The sequence below is a fragment of the Schistocerca americana genome, chromosome 1 (genome assembly GCF_021461395.2).
Source record: "Schistocerca americana isolate TAMUIC-IGC-003095 chromosome 1, iqSchAmer2.1, whole genome shotgun sequence".
NCBI lineage: Eukaryota > Metazoa > Arthropoda > Insecta > Orthoptera > Acrididae > Schistocerca > Schistocerca americana.
Window position 1 is genome coordinate 1,148,523,564 of NC_060119.1, and position 13,925 is coordinate 1,148,537,488.

A 13,925-nucleotide genomic window follows, 5' to 3' on the forward strand; every position below is an offset into this window, starting at 1 on the left:
ACTCCGTTTGTATCCCATTGCAAACATTTACGAAATTTAAACTTTTTTAGCTTCCTGACAATACGCACGGAGTTACTGAAACCTTGTCAAAGGCGTTAATGATGAGCAGTGGAGACCCGGTGGCATTCCAAGGGAATCCCTGGTTTAGCGCTACTAAGGTAGGATTAAAGCTCAGCAATCAGTTCTTATGAAGACTACAGCTGCCGAAACCTCATCCACAAACTTACAGATGAAATTCAAAGTCATTGTAGAGTGCATTTTATGCTGTTCTGTCATTTGTTTCAGTATTTTGGTTATCACGTGCTTGTTTTAAAACAGTAGTGTCATACTAGTACAGTTTGTGAGGTAAAGTTACGTAGTGGTGGCTCCTTGCACATCTCGTGATTTATGTACGATAAATGTGCATAATATGAACCAAAATACTCGTCGGGGTCCCTTCTATTATCTGATATAAGTTTTCTGAATTTACCTTGTAGTTTCGGTATTTATAACGAGATGTGCGTTAAATAATGACGCGCGAACACACTCTTGAGTAAACTACAGATCAGTGTGTTACCAGAACCGTTACTCTGTATTCAGTGTCGTCATCTTTGGCAACTCACAATCAAATTAATAATAATCAACTTTGAACGTAACTCAGACCTCGGGCTACGCTACACAGCGGTATGTCACAAACAAGCAAGATCTGAGGGAAGGACAACTATTACACTTTTGCCCAACTAACCAGAGGCAGCAAGTTGCAGCTATTATGGGCCCCAAGTAGGCAGGGGCCTCGTAGCCACATTATCCTGTCTGTCGAGGGAAAGCTAACCGTCAGCTGTGTTGGAGTGAAAATATTAAAATAGTTTAGAATCATGTGCGCATAACTGTACAGCATTTTAGACCTCTTTAAATAATAGATCATTGAATTGAAATTGTCTGTTTTTTCGAACGTTTTAAGAATACACATTCTTAATTCCATCGAAGTACACCACATTTTAGGTATCTGAAATTCGCACAAGAGCTTGATTTACTGTTGTCCCCCTATGGTTTGCTGTGCATTGTAACTAATTTGCGCCACAGTATTGTCGGCAGCGATTATTTGGTTGACATTTTTGACGAAGATCGCACTAAATGACACAGACCACTAAGTAAAAAAGTCGGGCAACTACAACACTCTCAGAGTTTTCGTTTGAATTAAGGTTTGTTTTAATTTATCTCATTTACTGCTGTATTATTGATTTTAACCTTCCCTCTACAACGTACGGGCCAAAATGACCCGAGTGCGACAAATACGCACATGCGTCGGCGGCAGGTGCTGGGGGGAGAAGCATATATTTAAAAAATTATACTTCATTGTTTTCTGAAATGTTGAAAATGACTCATTGCACAAAAAAATGAGTTGAGTAAAAAATGCTCGAATTGTAGAACATGTCCTGGCATTTCACGCTGTTGACCGAAGATTAAGTTCTGTTAAGAGGGCCTTTACAATATGTTTGTCTACAAAGTTTCCATGCATTTCTACAGATTTTTCATCCACGTTTTAACGTTTAAAGTCGCTTTCTTTGGAAAGAACGCACACCAAGTTTCAGCCATATTGGTCTATTTCTTTGTGTTTGGCATTCGTGTGAATCAGGGAAGTCGAGTGATTGTCAAAAAATGGACAAAAAAGAATTTCGTGTGGTGATTAAACATTACTTTATGAAAGGCAAAACGCCTCAGGAGACTAAAGAGAGCTTGATAAACATTACGGTGACTGCACCTTCGATTAGAACAGTTTCTAAGTGGTTTCAAAATTTTTGAAGTGGCCATATGGGCGCAAGTGATGTTGAACGTTCTGGACGCGATGTGGAGGTTACGACTCCAGAAATCATTGATACGAGGGTTGTTTTTTAAGTAAGTCCCGTTTTTATTTTTTTAAAAAGATACAAATACTTTTGTAAAATAACTTTTATTTTCTGATTCTACACACTTTTACCTATTTTTCTACATAGTTGCCTTGTTTATTTAAGCACTTGTCATGCCGTACAACTAAGTTTTTAATTCCCTCTTCAAAGAATTGGGCCGCCTGCTCCGACAGCCAAGAGTTCACGGCCGCTTTCACTTCGTCGTCATTGAGGCGCTGCCCGCCAATATGGTGTTTCAGGTACCGGGAAAGGTGAAAATCGCTAGGAGCAAGGTCGGGGCTGTATGGTGCATGGTCCAAAACTTCCCAGCCAAAAGAATCAATCAAATCCCGAGTCTTTTGAGAGGTGTGAGGCCTAGCGTTATCGTGCAGGAGCAAAACTTCTTTTGTCAGCATGCTGCGCCTTTTGTTTTGAATTGCTCTGCGGAGCTTCTTTAGAGTTGCACAGTAGGCATCTGAGTTGATTGTCGTTCCTCGTGGCATAAAGTCCACTAGCAAAACACCGCGGCTGTCCCAGAACACAGTTGCCACAATCTTGCGCTTTGACAGCGTCTGTTTGGCTTTGACCTTGACGGGTGAGGTTGTGTGTCGCCATTCCATCGATTGTCGCTTGCTTTCGGGAGTGATGTGGGATACCCATGTTTCATCTCCAGTGACAATTTGACTCAACATGTCATCCCCTTCTTCCTCGTAACGAATCAAAAAGTCCAATGAAGTGGCAAATCTCTTCCCTTTGTCGTCCTCTGTGAGGAGTCTGGGTACCCACCGAGAACACAGTTTCTTAAAGTTTAGGTTTTCAGACACAATTTTGTACAAAACCGATCTTGAAACTTGTGGAAATTCCAAAGAAAGAGTGGAAATTGTGAATCTTCTGTCCTCACGAATCTTTGTTTCGACTGTAGCCACCAAATCATCAGTGATCACAGAGGGCCGGCCTGAGCGTTCTTCGTCATGGACGTTTTGACGTCCATTTTTAAACTCTCTAACCCATTGACGCACTTTACCTTCACTCATTGCATTCAAGCCATAAACTTATGTTAACTGACGATGAATTTCTGCAGCTGATAGGCTTCTCGCGGTCAAAAAACGTATCACTGACCGTATCTCACACGCGGCGGGCGATTCAATAATCGTAAACATTATAAAGTAGCACAGCGATGCGTACACGTCAGCTACAGAGCTGCAACTTGCATCAGTGTGAACGGGAAGGATGCCGGCAAGTTCAAATGGTTCAAATGGCTCTGAGCACTATGGGACTTAACTTCTAAGGTCATCAGTCCCCTAGAACTTAGAACTACTTAAACCTAACTAACCTAAGGACATCACACACATCCATGCCCGAGGCAGGATTCGAACCTGCGACCGTAGCGGCCGCGCGGTTCCAGACTGTAGCGCCTTTAACCGCTTGGTCACCACGGCCGGCAATGCCGGCAAGTGGCGCGGTGGCTTGTTGCGGCGTCCGCGCGAACTACGGGACTATACGCGCGAACGGCCCTTACTTAAAAAACAACCCTCGTAAAATCCATGATATGGTGACGGATGACAGAAGAGTTAAGGTGCGTGAGATTGTTAGTGCCGTGGGCATCTCGAATGAACGAGTACATAATATTTTGCATAATGATTTGGACATGAGAAAGCTATCCGGAAGATGGGTTCCGCGATTGCTCACGATTGACAAAAAACGGAATCGTGTGAAGTGTTGCAAGGATGATTTGCAGCTGTTCAGGAAGAATCCGCAGGACTTTAAGCGTCGTTTCGTCACTGTGGATGAAACATGGATACATTACTATACTCCTGAGACCAAACAGCAACCTAAACAATGGGTTACCAAGCGAGAATCTGCACCAAAAAAGGCGAAGACCATGCCTGCGGCCGGAAAGGTTTGGCGACTGTCTTTTGGGATTCGCAAGGGATAATCCTCATCGACTATCTGGAAAAGGGTAAAGCTATTACAGGTGAATATTATTCATCGTTATTGGAACGTTTGAAAACCGAGCTGCAAGAAAAACTCCGGCGACTGGACCCCAAAAAATGTCCTTTTCCATCACGTCAATACACCAGCACATACCTCAGCAGTTGTGGTCGCAAAATTAATGGAAATAGGACTCCAATTCGTTTCACATCCCCACTGTTCTCTAGACTTGGCACCCTCACACTACTATTTGTTCCCCAATTTGAAGAACTGGCTGGCGGGACAAATATTTTGCAGCAACTAATAGCTATTTTGCAGACTTGGACAATTCCTATTATTCGGCCAAATTAAAACAATGTTGGACGAAGCGTATAAGTCTGAAAGGAGACTATGTCGAAAAATATAAAAAGGTTTACCCCAAACATGTAAGTAGTTTCTATTTTTGCACGTACTTTTCAAACGCCCCTCGTACACTTGGACAAAGCTACCAGTTAAGTAAAGCTTCTGTTTACTGTACTTACTTGTTCGCTAATCATATCTGCTCCTGTTCAGCTTTCCTACTGCAACAGCTGCTGCACTGTTCTGTACCCCAACTGTCCTTACTGTTGTGTGTGAAGAAGTACACAACAGTGCGCCGAACAACAATGGACGGTCCATTGGCACCATTTTCTTTTTTTCAGATGAGCGTTGTTCTAGTTTAGCTTTCGGTACCTGACTGGGCCTTCAGGAAAAACGAGTGATCCTAGGATAATGATACTTTGTGCAAACATTTTGTGAGTTAACGAGCATTTCGCTCTCATTTAAGTATATGGCCACAAGAGTCAGCCCCCGGGAATTGTGAAACGAACCCTGTCGTCCAGGACCGTGTACTACAAAGAGCGCAGTTTCGCCACGAGATGGGGAAATTCACAGACGTCTATTGTGCTGAATGAGGCCTAAGCGCTGTAGTGTGCGAGTGAGACAGACGAGAACCTACGTCATAGGGAAACCCAGGGAAGCATAGCAGTGTTAAATATGGCGGACCTAAGATCGGCCATAAAGGAAAACATTTATGAAAACTATTTAATTCTGTAGTAATTCAGGGAATTAAGCCACAGTAATTTTAAGCTACCATCCTTCATAAGTGTTCATGGTGATCCCAATAAAACTTGAATAGTGATCATATCTACAATAGTTTAGGATTTACTGTTAAAGTGAAATTCACAAGTTATGTAACAAAGACCTGAATGCTAAAATCTTAACGCTTTAGTCGATCTAAACGATCGACATTTAATATCGAAGCGCATCATTAAAATTACAAACGTCGTAAATATCAACTCTGTAACTTCATTTGTTTAAAATATATAGCAAATTTTAAATTATCAGTATTTTCTGTTAAGCATCAGATCATTTCCTCCGCACAAAAAAAAAAAGTTCAAATGTGTGTGAAATCTTATGAGACTTAACTGCTAAGGTCATCAGTCCCTAAGATTACACAATACTTAACCTAAATTACCCTATTGACAAACACACACATCCATGCCCGAGGGAGGACTCGAACCTCCGCTGGGACCAGCCGCACAGTCCCTGACTGCAGCGCCCAAAACCGCTCGGCTGATCCGGCGCGGCTCCACACAAAAAGCGTTGAACGATGACAATGTGACACCTTATTAAATCATTAGGTAATAGAATATGTGTTGTAAAGTTTAATGCATAATGCTTACTTTTGCTCTTTATTTATTTATCAGAAAGCACATTGGTGCAAGGCTACTGGCCGTGGCATTCGAAGTTAAGAAGGAAATTGTATTGGTTTTATGTAAGAGAATTTTACGTTTATTATGTAATGGATATTATTGTTATCTTATTTAGAACGTGAAAGTGGTCAAGCTTTGATTATTTAAATATGTTAAAATGTCAAGTAATGTAGAATAAGCTGTAGCCAATCAGATGGATGGCTTCAGGAAAGGGAACTGCGCTAGTCAGTTGAGCGAGGATGTTCGGTGCACGAGAAACGCGTAAACGTACCGTTCGGATGGAGACGCGACAGTCGTCATAGGCAGCTAGGAAGTGAAACGACTTAGAGAATTTCACCTGGAGTGAACTCTTCACGTAAATATCGAGGTGGAGTATTGTGTTTCGCGATGAGATTGTGAATGAATGATCGAACTGTGTCAAATGGGTATGCGCTCGAGTGTAACAGTAACTCTAAATAGGACCACTTTCGCTATTAGTTTGCTTTCTGAATAATCATTATTCTAACTAGATCGCAGCTGTGTGGCCTACATAATTTATGGGTCGTTAATTTATTTACCGATATTATTATTACTGTTATTATATTTTATGTTAACTTTGTATTTCGCAAACTTGCCATAAGTGTCTAATTTAGGGCGTGTAATGCGACACGTGCGGTTCAACCCCTAGACGGGTTTGAGCCAAGACATTTTGACGAAGAGGAACCGCATGTGAGCCCGAACATCTTTGGGATATTAGCTCGCAATTTATAAGGGCTTGCAGAAGAGAAATAACGAATACACCATTGAAAGAAACGCATTTTATTTTCTACATGAGGGGGTAACACTTGTTAATAGCATACAATGTTTACATTTCAGGTTACAAACTTTGCTCAATGTCACTACAATTGCTTCCATGACAGTCTGGAACCGCACTAGAAGTGGACGAATTTTATTTTAAATCTGGTAGCCAGAAAAAAAACTTGTTTGTGAAGCTGCATGAATAGACTAAAAAAAACGTGTTCCTTAATGTTAACACTAATCGTTTAAACTGACTCGTTCCACATCGTTTCGATAAAAGACTTGTTCAAGTGATATAGGGAACGTTAACCAACCACTGGTGCCCGACTTTTTGACCAAAGTACCGTGGAATGTTAAGGTGTTGTGCCAGCTTGAAGATAGCACTTGCGCCCAGCGCAATTTCTGGGGCCGTCGGCCTCTCCGTAGAATAGTTCTCAAATCGCGAATTAATTTGATTTTCCGAACCTTGTTCTTCAACCCCAGTGCGGAAAGAGGACCTCTCCGTACTTCTTTAACGCGTCGATACTCGCGAATAGCAGTAACACTGCTGCAGTTGTTTTGATAAAACAGCTTTACGGGGCAAGTAAAGCCCCGCTCACCTTGTCCAGATCCGTGTTGATTTTCTACAACTGTAATGGGTACTAGACTTGGCCACTGTTTCTATGTTTCGATACAGTGTATCGATACCTGGAACTGTTTCAGTGTTTCGGAACGGCTATGGTTCACTGTTTCGAAACAGTGGTGTTTCATTCCGCTCTGTGTCGGACGAGATTCGGGCTCGGCACAGGTACTGAAACACAACATACCACTTCATGAAACACTTTCAAGAGGTCGAAATCTTTTGACAAGCAATAGCATGAAGCTTAAGATATCCGAAAATAAAGCTTCGTTTCTAGCTGACTGTCCTATTCCGAAATGGCGTAACATCTGCTTTATAAACACTAACCAAACAATAAAACAACGCATACTATTCACATTCAAAATAATAAATATGTGAAAATCATTCAGTTAAATTACACTTTTTTTATAACATACGCTTCTCTGGTCATGTACAGAAATCATATTAAGAAACGCAAGTAAGACTACAACATTTTAAATAAAAAAAGGCGTAGAGTGACAGTTATTAGACATGTACATAAATTTGATGTAGGTATAATTGCAAGCAATCTGTTTGACATATCACTGATAGTGTAATGGTGAACGGGAAGCATCGTAAATTTATAGTAACGGTTCGACACACCTTGAAACACAAAAAAAATTTTCTGTTATATTTTGTTATTTATTCGAATTATTTGGTGTTATTTGTGAGTCTATAGTCACTGTGTCTATTATCCACAATGATTCCCTTTGTGTGCATGGAAATTAGTAGGATTGTTATATTAGCCATACTAATGGAATGTGGGAATCCCAGTAGCATATCCGTTATTTCTGCAGTTTGCTCCCACCTCCTGTTCCATTCGTGGCGTTTCTTGTCTTCAGCTATGGCTGTCCTCAGCCAATTGAAAAGTATGAAAGTCACACGACACGAAAGCAGCGCATTTGCTGAAGGAAATACGAAACTGCCAAGACGCCTAAGTGATAGTTTCATACTTTCTACGATATGATTAGCGCTCTCGCACCTCATTTATGTTTATGTGGACATAGTTATACAGTAGACATTCAAGATGATAAAATGTGTAGATTTATTAGATTACAAAGCACAAACTGTTTCACTGTTTCGAAACAGTGTATCGAAACATTACATCGTACTGTTTCATTAGTTTCGAAACAGTTACGTGTTTCAGTTTGCCCACCTCTAATGGGTACTGATGCTTGTGTTTCAACACTACGTCGCCGTACCAGTATCGGCACCTAACGGCAAACCACGACACTAGCACTACTAACAACGCAAGTCCAGCAACGCACAGTCCGAACATTATTTCTGTAACGTTTTCTGTTGGGAAAACCAAAAAAGTCGCCAGGCAGCATATTGGAACATACGTGGAGTTCGGTTCCGTTATCTAACGCCTTCTGTACGACAGCATTCTGTTACGTCAAAATACCTGAGGACTCTTGCCGGTCTTCTATCTTCACGTGAAAGTCACTGCAGAGGTTTCAGCCAAAGTATTAGTGAACAGTACAGGGGTACCACAAAACCCAGGGTGATCTGGTCAATTGCAGATACAGTGTATTAAAATCATTCAGGTTCACGTCCCACGAATTAGTTTAAATTTAAAACGTTTTTCATTTTACACTCGCTCTCACGCTTGTCACTATCTTGTTTTGTCCGGAGTTACCGAGTAAACTGTGGAGTGGGTAGGGTCTTTTTAAAGGCACCAGTGCTCGTGGCTTTTCGCAGAAAGACACACATGGAGGCGGCAAATGGAGGACGTGACGTAACTGCTTCCGATGACCCATTTAACTTTGCGTTCATCATATTCGGCCTGCCTCTTAGCGTATGGCTCTTTACGTATGGCTCTTGATGAATGACGACATAGTGAAGATGACAATTATCTGTCCGACACAGTTAAACAACGAGGTGCAGTAGTTTAATTTCTGCTTGTTATTCAAGCTGTTTTGATTGACGGAAGACGGTTTCCATCGATCAGCAAATACATAAAAATAATTATAATAAGTATCATTCATTACGTACATGCGGAACAACTTTTCGAAGGACGAAAACTAATTTTTGGAAACCGCTGTATTTTTTATTCGCAACAGCAGAACAGATTTAGCTAACACGATTATATGTCGATTTCCCAAGCCTGTTGCTTAACACTAAGGTGTTTGTAAATGTACTGTTCCGATTTCGTCAGCACGATGAAATGAGATTGTCAGAACCTCTGTAAAATTGTTCATAAACAGAGGGTACGATTTTCTTGTGGATTTCAGTGAACCCTTTAGAAGAAAATAATATTTATAAGTCTTACCCACAACAGTAAATCCATGGGAAACTGTTTTGTTACACCCGCTTATATTATGCACGTTGCGGAAAAAGAGCGAAGCGAAAAATGGTCGAAATTATCACACTAGGCTTGGAATGACTTAAGAATTTCCTAACCAGTGAACACACTTTTTAATCCTGTACATAGAATTAGGGTATATTTTGTCACCAGCCATGGATTCTGTGGGAAAGAAAAGAAGTTGTTTCCAAACATTTATGTTTTGACAATTGAATAACTACATCAGCGTTCATTTCTCCCTTTCCAAATTATAAAGAAAAAAAAACTACAAATCGCCAGTTAAATAAAGGGAATTAATAGCTTCTTGGTCGGTCCAATTTTACTAATTTTCCTTCAGAAAATCACTTCGTCCGCTTTAGCCAACGATTTAAGAAGTAAGTAGCAGCTTAACGATCTAATCACGACCCAAAAGTGGTAAAACGTTTACATAAAGCCGAAAACCGATTGTGGAAGCTTAAACTCTAGCAACCAGAACCGCACTTCCATATGGAGTGTTACACAAGCAACCAGAAACGTATCTGGGAAATCGGTTTTTGAAAAACCAGATTTCAGAACCCATTTAAACGTAGTGATTATAAGAATCTGATTAATGCACATAAGAAATGTGCCTAAAGATTATTCATGGATTCTTGATTGCCACGCACTGTGTTGTCCGATTTGTGATGTAAATCTCAGCAAAACTGCGAAGCCCCTCTTGTTGTGTGCTGCACGTGACTGATTGCGTGCTAGAATTCTAATTTATTATTTTTTTAACAGACGAGAAAAATATGCTAATGTTCCCAAACAAAATTTGCAGATAGTGTCTTACGGAGAAAAAGAAAAAAATGAAGTGATTCGCTCACCATTGATGCAAATGTGGAGTGCAAAGCACAGTCGGTACAGTAATACCCACTTTGTTGAGTCAGCGTGTAGTCTGTAGTGTGTTCCTTGAATGCGGTGCAATGAGTTCTTTTGTCACTTTACAAACAGCATTTCTGATAATTCTCGAATGGTGTGTTTTGAGCAACGGATGTGCAGGCGACAAAGTTTTTATAGGTTTCGATATACATGATTAAAGGAATCTGTTTCAACTAAACGAATACTGTACTCAAATTCATGTTTTACAAGGCGTAATCACAACTAGCGGTAGATCAGCACCTCACAAATACAGAAAGACTGGAGAAATGTAATTCGAAGTAGGTGTGAAGTTCGATTCTGATTCTTTTATTTGTTGTAACAAAACAAATAAAATATAAAAGAAGCTACCTAAAACCCATGTTTCTTCAGCTTTCATGGTACTTTTTGATTACCTTAAATGTGATTGTCGAATGCTAAAGTGAAAATTACGTTATCTGTTATAGTCTATTTGTCACATATCATTAGGTTTTTAGATTCATTGGGGTCATCTTGTCACGGAAAGTACTTATTACTTGACAGCCTTGTTAAGAGGACACTCAAGGCGACGACGTCTCCTGATGCGGCGTGATTTGTTTCCGGGCGTGTTGAGGTCAGAGCGCAGACGACACGCGCAGTGGTGTGCAGCTGTGCTGCCAAGTTCTTTGCTTCCACGCTGGAGCGGACAGCGTGGAACATTGCTCAGCTTCGCATGACGTCACCGGTCTTGCGCAAGTCCACGAAAAAAGGGAACGTTGCTCTCTACTCGTGGCCAGAGAAGCTAAATGCTTTTAACACAAATGTATCAGATTAAAAGGCGTTGCTTCGACATTACTGCCTTTTAAGACAGCTTATTCATTTGGAAATTACCTCTATTTTTACCTTTCGTTACTTTGCGCAAGGTAGATGGTACACCAAACACCAGTACTTACGACACGGCAGAACACAGCATTAAACAAAATCAGTATTCTATTTTACAAAAAGTACGTAGAATATATACAATACATAAAAGTTGTTGTTTGTTGTTGTGGTCTTCAGTCCAGAGACTGGTTTGATGCACCTCTTCATGCTACTCTATCCTGTGCAAGCTTCTTCATCTCCCAGTACCTACTGCAACCTACATCCTTCTGAATCTGTTTAGAGTATTCATCTCTTGGTCTCTCTCTACGGTTTTTACCCTCCACGCTGCCCTCCAATGCTAAATTTGTGATCCCTTGATGCCTCAGAACATGTCCTACCAACCGGTTCCTTCTTCTCGTCAAGTTGTGCCACAAACTCCTCTTCTCCCCAATTCTATTCAATACCTCCTCATTAGTTATGTGATCTACCCATCTAATCTTCAGCATTCTTCTGTATCACCACGTTTCGAAAGCTTCTATTCTCTTCTTGTCTAAACTATTTATCGTCCGTGTTTCACTTCCACACATGGCTACACTCCATACAAATACTCTCAGAAACGACTTCCTGACACTTAAATCTATACTCGATGTTAACAAATTTCTCTTCTTCAGAAATGCTTTTCTTGCCAGTCTACATTTTATATCCTCTCTACTTCGACGATCATCAGTTATTTTGCTCCCCAAATAGCAAAACTCCTTTACTACTTTAAGTGTCTCATTTCCTAATCTAATCCCTTCAGCATCACCCGACTTAATTCGACTACATTCCATTATCCTTGTTTTGCTTTTGTTGATGTTCATCTTATACCCTCCTTTCAAGACACTGTCCATTCCGTTCAACTGCTCTTCCAAGTCCTTTGCTGTCTCTGACAGAATTACAATGTCATCGGCGAACCTCAATTCTAGAACTACAATATGTAATTAACATTCACTGAGGGAAAGAATCGCAACACCAAGAAGGAGTTGTGCGACAAAACGAAAGTTGATAGGCCTGTTTCTACATCTGAAAGATGATGTCTACTAGCGCCACTATGTGGATGCAAATCATGTTTCGTTTATATACACGCTGTAACGGTCGTGCCCGTTAGTTACCTTTGAGATTGGACGTGGTGAGTTGATGTTAGTCAAGAGTGCCTTTAGGGCGTCAAAGACACCATTATCAACACCTCGCTGAGTTTGAAGGAGGTCGTGTAATAGGTCTACGAGAAACTGGATGTTCCTTCTGTGATACCGCAGAAAGACTTGTGAAGAATGCAGCCACTGTACGACTGATGGCAGCAGTGGCCACGAGAACTTACGGTTGCAGGAAGCCCGGGCTCCATAGGGCACGTGGCACTACCGACAGGAAAGACCGTCGGTTCGGCGTATGTCTCTGGTCCATCTATCTACATCTGCAGCAGCAATTTAAGCAGCAGTTGGCCCTGCAGGAGGTCACACGCATCCTGGCCCAACGAGCGCGCAACGTCATCCGACATGCTAGCTCAGCTGAAGTCAAATGGGCCATCATGCATACCACCGCTAGGAAGGCCCCTGGTCACGATGGCATTCAAAACCGTGTCCTCCAGGAGTTCACGGACAAAGCATTAGACTACCTCACACACATCAAGAATGCCATACTCAAACACCAACACTTCCCCGCCTTTTGGAAGACGGCCAGGTCCTGATGTTCAGGAAGCTGGGGAAAGATCACTCCCTCCCACAAAATTATCGACCCATCAGTCTGCTGAGCGCGCTCAGCAAGATCGTTGAGAAGGTAATACTAAAACGACTCACCAGGCACTGTATCACAATTCGGTTTCAGGAATCACCACTCGACCACACAACAACTCCTCCGCGTCGTTGAATACATAACACACGGATACAACACAAACAAAGCAACTGGGGTGGTGTTCCTGGACATCGAAAAGGCTTTCGATCGTCTATGGCACAACGGCCTTATACGCAAACTCAGCGACGCAGGGTTCCCCGACGGGCCCGCACGTCTCATACACTCATATCTCACGGACAGGAGTTTCAACACCGACATGCAGGACAAACAATCGACACGACCTGGTATCCAGGCAGGAGTACCCCAAGGAAGCATCCCAGGGCCCTTACTGTTTAACCTCTACATTAACGACCTCCCAGCTACACACAACACGACGGTGGGAATCTACGCGGATGACACTGCCATCCTTGCGCAAGATCGGAAGCCGTCAAACATTAACTCACGTCTGCAGACTGCACTCAGAGCGGCAGAGCCTTGGCTGGTGAAATGGCGTGTTAGAGTAAACGTCGAAAAGTGCGAAGCCGTTCTGTTCACTAGAAGACCGAAGCAACTGGGCAAACATCAGCACTGCAACCCAATAACACTACACACACGCCCAATACGTTTCCGCGAGTAGGTCAAATACCTCGGTCTCTGGCTGGACCGGTAACTACTCTGCGGGGACGACACTCAACATGTGACCAACAAAGCAAACGCGAGGCTCAAACAACTCTACCCTATGCTTAACAGGCGTAGCACACTGAATAGGAGGGTGTCTAGGTCCATGTACATGACACTTATTCGACCCCTGATGACGTGCCGGCCGGTGTGGCCGTGCGGCTCTAGGCGCTTCAGTCTGGAACCGCGTGACCGCTACGGTCGCAGGTTCGAATCCTGCCTCGGGCATGGATGTGTGTGGTGTCCTTAGGTTAGTTAGGTTTAAGTAGTTCTAAGTTCTAAGGGACTGGTGACCACAGTCCCATAGTGTTCAGAGCCATTTGAACCAATTTGAACCTGATGACGTACGCAGCCCCATCTGGGGATACGCTGCGCCCACAGGCTTGCGCCGTCTGCAGCTCATACAGACCAAAGCACTCAGAATCATAAGCAACGCTCCGCACTACACACGCACCGCGGACCTTCACCGGGAATATCGG